General features: G+C 40.1%; 1 pseudogene; it reads right to left on the minus strand.

Annotated features, from left to right (window-relative positions):
* Positions 1-2,328: 2,328 nt before the first annotated feature.
* On the minus strand, positions 2,329-2,592 carry LOC123824918 (annotated as a pseudogene).
* Between the last annotated feature and the right edge of the window lie 6,518 nt (positions 2,593-9,110).

Raw genomic sequence — 9,110 nt, forward strand, 5'->3', positions numbered from 1 at the left:
ATTGTTAAGTGGATTTTAAAAGATGATGGTGATATTTTCAAGAAATTAGAACTTGGGGGGAAGTCTTATTGGCCTATCTGTGGTAATTTCAATGATATTTCACAACTTTTCAGTTGGTGTGGAACACCATTCAGTCCTGCAGTGAGCAGGATGGTGTTTTAAATACCGATATTTGCATAATTCATGAACTAAAGGGAAGCTGAAGTTGTTAGAAGACACCTTATTAAAATCCATTTAGTTTGTATGAGCAATTAAAATGCTATGGACCCTCTTTTGTTTGTTATTAAGAATAGTGGAAATATAAATAACATTTTACATAAGGAGACAGTATGACTTTATATACTAATAATACTCCTCCAAATCACATAAGGTAGGCATTAATGACATCTGTGTTTCACTGATGAAGACATTGACTTGCTCTAAACCACACTGCTGACTGTGGAGTGAGGATTCAAGCCCAAATCTCTCCCTGCTGTATGTCGTATAATCTCATACCCAGTCCTGTGGTGTTTTCTCTTTATAGTTTATTCTTGGTGAATAATTAACCTGGAACAAAAACAAAACAAAACAAGTTAAGTATCCAAAAGGAAAGGTGCATTGGCTGACTCTTACACTTACCTCGCATCCTCTTGCCCCACATTTTACTCAACTATTGCCATGGAAACCAGCCACACCTGTCTCTGTGCTGCCAGGATTTTCTGGCTTGGCAGTGTGGTGTACCTGCAGGAACCCACTAGATCATTCTCATACTTGCACAAATCTGGAACTGAGAATGAACACCATGGCAATCCTTCAGGAATGAAGAGTGTGGTAGCTAGTCAATAAATGCATCCTTCCTGGATTCTTCTTCCTATGTAACTCTGCAATGTACTTTGCATTAAGTTTTCCTTCTTTCTAGTTTCACTCTTTTCAGCTCCCAAGTGTTTTCTGGATTTGTCTCTGCAAATTAACGACCTATATGCAAGCTTTTAACTCAGGCTCTGCTTTTTGGGGGAAACCCAACCTAAGACAAAATGTTTTTTCTGCCAACAGCAGCTTCAAGACCACTCACAAATTACAGTGGGTTTTTGTTGTTTCTGTCACTTAGTATTCACTCTTTCTTCTTATGATAGCCATTGCTTGAATTTTTCTCAGTCTGTGTGGCTTTGGTTTACTTGATTTCACCTCCAGATTCCACAGTCCAGGCCACAGTCTAGGATCAAGGGTGAACATGTGACCTAATCAGATGCTCTGAGCCTTTTGCTGGGAATAGGACTCTAGCTCCCATGTGCTGGGCTGGGTCCCTGAGAGGCTGAGAGGTCTGTTCTGCCAGTGCCGTCATGTGGGTCTTGAGACTGGGGAAGGCAGGACTAATTGGAGGAATAAAGCTGTATCCTGATCATATTATATTTGAGTCCTGAATCCATCTATGCACCAAGTCAGATATACCACTGAACTTTTAGTTTGTATAAGTTCATAATTGCCTGTTGGCCAAGCTGCTCACTTGTGATGAAAGTATTTCAACCATCCTCCAGATTTTTAGGCTCTGTAGGTGAGGCCTCTTCCTGGGCTAGTGGACATCAGGACACATCTCAGTTCCTATCACACAAGTCTCCTCCCAACAACAGGTTTATGGAAACTGCCATGGGGAGATATATTTTTCTTTCCCATTGCCATCTATCCAATCAGATGGAAATGTTCTGCATGAAATAATTTGTGGCACAGTTTCAGTCTTCCCTCCTAAGGAACAGCAGATTCCCAATATCTTTGCTAATGAGATCATGGAAGCTATAGCTAATACAGAATAATTTCTGCCTTGATGAAAGAAGTGGGTTAGCTGTGTAGTGATGGCTTTGGTGTGACTCACTGCTTCTGTATCCCCTAATGTCCTCTTTCGCTTTCTAGAATTGCTGTTCTGGGGGAGTGCTCTGTGCTGGGCAACATTCCGAGTCAACACTGGGACAGTGTGCTCACAGGCATTGCTGGTGGTGGTTTAGATAATCCAGGTTCTATCTTCTGCCATACTTTGCACCTCAGAGTTCATCTTCTTATTTTTATTTCTGCTTATTTTGCTTTTCCAAACCCATGGCCTTCTTCCCTAATCTAAATCAGAGGTTTCTGCAAATCTGTATCTTCTGAGGAAAGATAATTAAGTTTTAAAGGAGTTTTACCAGAAAGATATTTTTCTTTTCATTGCCCTCCATTTCTACTTTTTAAAAAATGTACTTTTACTAGTATGTATTATTAATTAAGCTATAATTCAGGATCCCAGGGTGGGATGTACCCAGGTCCCCCTTCATGTCCCTGGGAGAAGGATGGCAGACAGAGGACAAAGAGGGTACAGCCAGTTCAGATCTTCCCAGGCAACATGCCTTCTGCCAGGAGGTTGTCCCAGGCTGACACCTGGGATATGGGACAGAGGGACTTGTACACATGCTAGTACCATTTGCATGAGGAGACATCACCCCCTTTAGCAGTCATTGCCTTTTCTCACAGTGGTGGGAATTCTAGGCAGGTCTGCCTGTAGTTACTGGTCTGGTTCCAGGTGGGGAAGTGGCTATCAAAAGGGGCAGTCTTGAAGTTCTTGATTTTGGTCTTGATGTCTTTGGCCATGCTCTGACTCCTAAAGACACCCCTGAAGCCACTCACTGCTCACTGTGACCCTCAGCAAAGATGCTTCTGTCTTCTCTATCTCTACTTCTGATTATAGTTGCCAGTGCATTTATAACTTGCTTGAGGGTGTGATGCAGCTAAAGGTTTCCTAAGCAGGAGGAGTAAGAGTTTCATATCAATCTGCAGATGGCTTAGGCTACTGAACTTCTCAGAAGGAACTGCCTCAATCCCTAGAGTCTGCTTTCTAAACTGCCTCCAACTCCACATCAAGGTGTCTCTGCCTCCTTTAAGGATCAGTAACTCACTAAGCTCATCTCATCTATTAACCATTCTCAAGACTTTTCTCCATAGGCAGAGCAATTTTGTAGTATTCTTAGGTCTCTGAGATGTAGAAAGCTTGAGAAGAGGTGCCCAGAGTCACTCTGGGACAGATATGAGAGCCTAGGGCAGGCTTGCAGATAGGTGTCCTGAACTGAAAGGATATACCAGACTAAAAAGAAAGATTTTGTTCATCATAGCATGCTCCCTGAACAAAGCCTTTTTCTCCTGGGAGTTAGATCTACCAGAATCTATCTCATCATGTTCTCACTGTTGGTTGTATCTTTTGAAGACAAAGCTTTTCTTTGAGAAAGACTTCTTTATCTCTGGCATCAGAATTTCTGTTGTATTTGCAAGGGGCCCTGTGGCTCAGCCTTAATTACTAAATGTGTTTTTGTTACTTTAAGTTATTGTTAATTTTTACTTCTAGGTGAAAAACTGCGTTGTGACTAGTTACATAATTCTTAGAGTAAAGATCTAGGTATAAATAACTACCTTGCTTTTTCCTGTTTGTATAACTTCGGCAATCGACTCTTTGGCCAAGACAGTGGGGTTCTGCCAGGGAAAAAGACAACTGAGCAACAGGAGGGTGAAGAAAGGCACTTCTAGCTGTACTGGTGGCCTTGGACCGACTCCATTGACTTCTCTCAGGCCATTGATGAGGGCTCTGAGCAGAGTCCTGCTCTATTCAGGACTGCCTTTGGGCCTGCTAGATAGAACATTTTATGATTTCTTACAGCACCTACTCTACATAAACAAATGAAATTGCACAATTATTAGAACAACACACCTCACCTTCTCCCTGATCAGGCATTCCCTTAGGCATTTAAGATTTATAAATCAAAGATCTAGAGACTGCTCATCTGACTTCTTAGAGCAAGCGAGCTCTCTCAACATGGCTAGTTTTAAAGATTTCTTAGACACCCTGTTGCACAGTTGTGATGTTCATCACAGAGTTCTTTAATGGGCTTCTCTTGGTGGTCATTTTGTAGGCTTTAAAGTGAAGATGTTAGTGAGCACCTTCTCCGGACAAGGCGCAGTGCTTAGCACTGTAGGACCACACAGAGAAGTCGCAGAAAGGGTGCCTGCAATCAGTACATTTACAGTCTTGCCTGGGAAGTCAGAGCACAATACAGACCAAATTTAACTGAGCGTTTTGAAGGGACACGAGACTGCAGTCCCAGAGCTGTTGCAAGGAAGCTTATGATTACTGACTAGGTTTACTTAATATAATTAACTTTTTCTATGAAAAATAAATATATCCATTGTAGTTTCACATAACCTTAGTATTCATCACCACCCAAAGTCAGAGATAGATTTTAAATTTCTGATGATGAATACCTCATGATTTATTTTGCAGTTAAAACATAGAAACAAAGATGCTGTTATTTTATTTACCAAAACTAACAGTTGATAAAACTAGATTGGATATTTTTATGGCCCAGGAAAAGTTTTGAGCTCCTGAGCCACTGCACTGAGAGGACATTATTACATGTTTTAAGAAGTCAAAGAAGCAACATGCAGTGCCAAAAAAAAAAGTTCCTGGAATCAGATGAGATTGACTAGGTTCACATGTAAGACTCGACACCTAAGTCTTGACCCTCTGTGAGCTGTGTGACCTTGGATAATTTACTTAATATTTCTAAGGTTCTATTCTTTTTTTTACTGGTAAAGCAGAGACAATAATCTCTCTCTCACATCAATTTTTGAATCAAATTTAAACTAGTTTAATATGTGAAACTAGTAGACACCCCATAATGATAGAGTTTATATCAATATAACCACATAAATCTGAGTTGCCTCTTGTCAGGTCATTTGGAATCTTCACATGTAATGACCAGGGACTGTGACATATATTGAGGGCTCAGGGTAAGTTATGCTGGGCTATATTTTGACTAAAGGTTATGGGTAAATTTTTAAAAATCTAGAATTTGGTTTTACTATTGATAATTCATAATTGGCAAAAACATTTTCTATAATTTTTTTTACAAATGAGATTCATGATGTCTTCAAAGGTGAAAATTATGATATATATATAGCTGATATTGCTGATAACACTGAATAAAAACTATGGTTTGGTCATAGAAAAACTTATTTATATTATTATAGGGAGGTAACAAAAGCATTTGTGGAGTAAGCAGTAGTTTAAACTCCTTGTTGTCAGGGTCAAAGGCATTTATTTTGTACAATATAGACAACTTTGTAAAAGGAAATTTTTGGGATACTGTCAGGGACTGAATTGTGTCCCCCCCCATCCCTCAATAAATTCCCATGTCAAAGTTCTTAGCCCCAGAACCTCAGGATGTAACTGTATTTGGGTATAGGGACTTTTATAGAGACAATTAAGGTAAAATGAGGTCATTAGGGTAGATCCTAATCCAATGTGTCTGGTGTCCTTATGAGAAGAGGCAGTGAGGACATAGGCACAGAGAGAAGATGTTATACAGACACAGGAAGAAGACAGCCATCTACAAGCCAAGGAAAGAGGCCTCAGAAGAAACCAATGCTGCCAACGCCTTGCCATCTCAGACTTCTGGCCTCCAGAATAGTGAAAAAAAACTTTTCTGGTGTTTAGGCCATGCAGTGTGGTACTTTGGTAGGGTGGCACTGGTGAGCAAATACAGATACCAAAGTAGTCCTAAAGAATTGGGAACTTATACTTGGGGCCAGGATTATTCCACTGAGATGTGGCCACTATTTTTCTAAAAGAAAAAGAAATGAAAAGGAGCTTGGGAGTTTGGGATTCTCTGAACTGGTCACTTGTGCTGCTAAGCCACACCTTAGAATGTGATATTAAATACAGAAGTCTGAGAAGAGTTCAAACTGTTTTTTTTTTTTAACTGAAGTCATTTTAAATGTGTGAAAAATCAGCCTGACTAACTAGGAGAATGAGAATTTACCATGAAAGTAAAGATTGTAACTCCTACCATTTAAAATTTGGGTTGTAAACAATAGTGGAGGAATGTGATTAAGTTCTTAAAGTGACTAGGTAGGAGGATCTGAATTCTAACCTACACCCTTAACACTTACGAATGGTGTGGTTTGGGTCAAGTTACTTAACCTCTCTAAACCTCTGCTTTCTCATGTGTAAGAAGGGGTAAGTTTGTTAAAAGGATGAAGTGAGTTAATATAGTAAGTTATTGTGTAAATGTACAATCAATATAAGCTGTTATTATTATTTATGCTTATACTCAAACATGCAGTTGTTTAAACAACTGATGAGGAAGAAACGTATGCGTTTGCAGGCAAACTCTGTGGAAGAACTCACACTGACTTGCAGTGGTTTACACAAAGGGTACCAAATACCATGGATTTAATGTGATATTCCATTATTCTAATTACTGCTGTGATGGCTGATGTGGAGACCCCTGGTGGTTCTATCCTCTCAGGGATAACAGTGATGGATCACCTTCCAGTGAAATATCCTCACTGGGTAAAAGTCTGTTCATGAGGGTACAGGAATACTTCTTTGTGATGGGGTGGGCTGTGGTTAATCACAGTGTTCTTTATTGATTCTTTTGAACAATGGGTGGTTTTCTCTTCTAGGTACCTGTGCATGTATGTTAGAGGAAGTAGGATATGGTTAGTGACTTATTTTTAGGTCTCATATAACTCTTAGCTTTGCCTCTGTTATTATAATTCCAGACACTATAACTTCCTTAGTTACCATGGCCTCACTAGCTCTTTTTACATTTTGTGGTAAACCAGTTGATCATTGAGGCTGCGGAAAATAAGGCCTGTAAAGCTAAAGCCTGAGAAACATATTTCTTTTGAAAACCTTAAAGAGGAGCACTGACTCAGACCTGGGTGAGCATGTTACCCAGAACCTCTTAAAATAGGAATGTTCTTTCCCCTGAAGCTGCAGGAATTAGTGCTGTGGGCCTAGGAGTTCCTGAAATGAGTGCCTCCTGGACTTCCCCAGGGCAGAGCGTGGGCCTCTGTACCTTCCTGGAGGAGGGTGGGGCTTCTCAGTCCCCATGGACACCCTTCCTGCCACCTGCCAGTGTTGAGCTCCCCAGAAAGGAGAGGAAGACAGATCCTGGCAGAGGTGAAGAGAAGAAAGCAGGGTTCCCAGGCAACAAAGCAGTGCAGAGAAGCCCACGGCAACCCCGCGTAGTCCCAGGAGGGTTGATTTAAGTTGGGGAACATTTCCTTTCTATAGTTCCAGGTGTGGTACATGGTCACCCTTCACAAGCTCATCAAACCCTTTCTGAGACAGATCCTGTGTGGAATATTATTCTGTTACATTCTCCAGAATATTATCTTAAGTTAAGATCCTAAAATTATAAATAATTTGCCTTCTTGCTGTCTTCTTCCAGAGTGGAAGATCTTATAGAACTCTTTTAGTAGAAATGCTCATGGAAATTCTGATGCTAGTTGCAAACCAGGATGATAATAGAGAAGAGTGCTGACCAGTGGTCCATTCAAGTTTGGAGGCAAATCATCTCAACATACACAGCTCATGGGGAGAAGAAACCTGGAAAGCAGTAGTGTGGAAGGGGAACTGGGGTGATAGTGGGCAGCCACTGAGTAGCCAGGCTGCAATGAGAGAAGGCAACATGAAAGGCCAGACCTATTTTGGGACACAAACCCTGAGTCATGGGGTGACAGTGACCAGGGGTGACAGCTGGTCTCTAGGCTCCACAGTGAGCAAGCATCTGGAATATCACTTTGATTTTGCAAAGCTGACTTTAGGGCATAGAACCTTGGGGAATTTGGAGAAGGGCAAGGATAAAGAGTATGGAGGTGAGGATGACTCAGGGCATCTGATCAGAGGAAGGCTAAAGGAGCTAAATGTGCGTAGTTAATAGGGGAAAGGTAACTCCTGACACCATAGAAGTCAAGAATTATAATAAAAGTGGTACAATTAAAAGATAAGAGATAGGAATTGAAAGAATGAATAACACATGAAAATACTTTCAGCACATAGGACCATTTCCCAAGGAAATCCTGTATGTGTGTTTGTGTGGGAGTGTATGTATGTGTACCCCATTACTTGAGGTATTTTAAAGTAGATTTTTAAAAAAAATATATTTATTGATTATGCTATCACAATTGTCCCAATTTTCTCCCTTTGCCCCCCTCCACCTGGCATCCCCATTCCCTCATGCAATCCCCCCAACCTTAGTTCCTGTCCATGGAACTAAGTTCTTTGGAATGGTGATAAGGATACTCAAAGAACTCATTGAATGGCAACAGCACAAAAAATATATAAATGAAGGAATATATATGGAATATAAGTTCTTTGGCTTCTCCATTTCCCATACTTTTCTTAACATCCCTTTGTCTATTTTGTACCTACTGATTTATGCTTCTTAATCCCTGTACCTTTTCCTTCATTCTCCCCTTCCCCCTTCCAATTGATAACCCTCCAAATGATGTTCTTATCTATGATTCTGTTCCTATTCTGGTTGTTTGTTTAGTTTGTTTTTTAGATTCAGTTGTTGACAGTTGTGAATTTGTTGCCATTTTAATGTTCACAGTTTTGATCTTTTTCTTAGATAAGTCCCTTTAACATTTCATGTAATAAAGCTTAGTGATGATGAACTCTTTTAAGTTTACCTTCAGTGTCTGGGAAGCACTTTATCTGCCCTTCGATTCTAAATGATAGCTTTGCTGGGTAATCTAGGCTGTAGGTCCTTGCTTTTCATCACTTTGAATAATTCTTGCCAGTCCCTTCTAGCCTGCAAAGTTTATTTTGAGAAATCAGCTGACAGTCTTATGGGAACTCTTTTGTAGGCAACCCTCTGCTTTTCTCTTGTGGCTTTTAAGATTCTCTCTTTATCTTCAATCTTTGGCATTTTAATTATGATGTGTCTTGGTGTGGTTCTCTTTGGGTGCAACTTGCTTGGGATTCTCTGCGTTTCCTGGACATATCTCCTTCACAAAATTAGGAAAGTTTTCTTTCATTATTTTTTCAAATAAGTTTTCAATTTCTTGTTCTTCCTCTTTTCCTTCTGGCACCCCTATGATTCTGATGTTGGTATGTTTGGAGATGTCCCAGAGGCTCCTTATACTATCCTCATTTTTTGGAAATTTTTTTCTTGTTACTGTTCTGGTTGAATGCTTATTTCTTCCTTATGCTCCAAATTATTGATTTGAATCTTGGTTTCATGCCCTCCACTGTTGGTTCCCTATAGATTTTTCTTAAGTGTTTCACTTAAGGTAACCTTCATTTATATCTTTTTGGTGCTGTTGCC

Source organism: Phyllostomus hastatus, unplaced genomic scaffold (assembly GCF_019186645.2).
Source record: "Phyllostomus hastatus isolate PE091 unplaced genomic scaffold, TTU_PhHast_1.1 phas_contig_58, whole genome shotgun sequence".
NCBI lineage: Eukaryota > Metazoa > Chordata > Mammalia > Chiroptera > Phyllostomidae > Phyllostomus > Phyllostomus hastatus.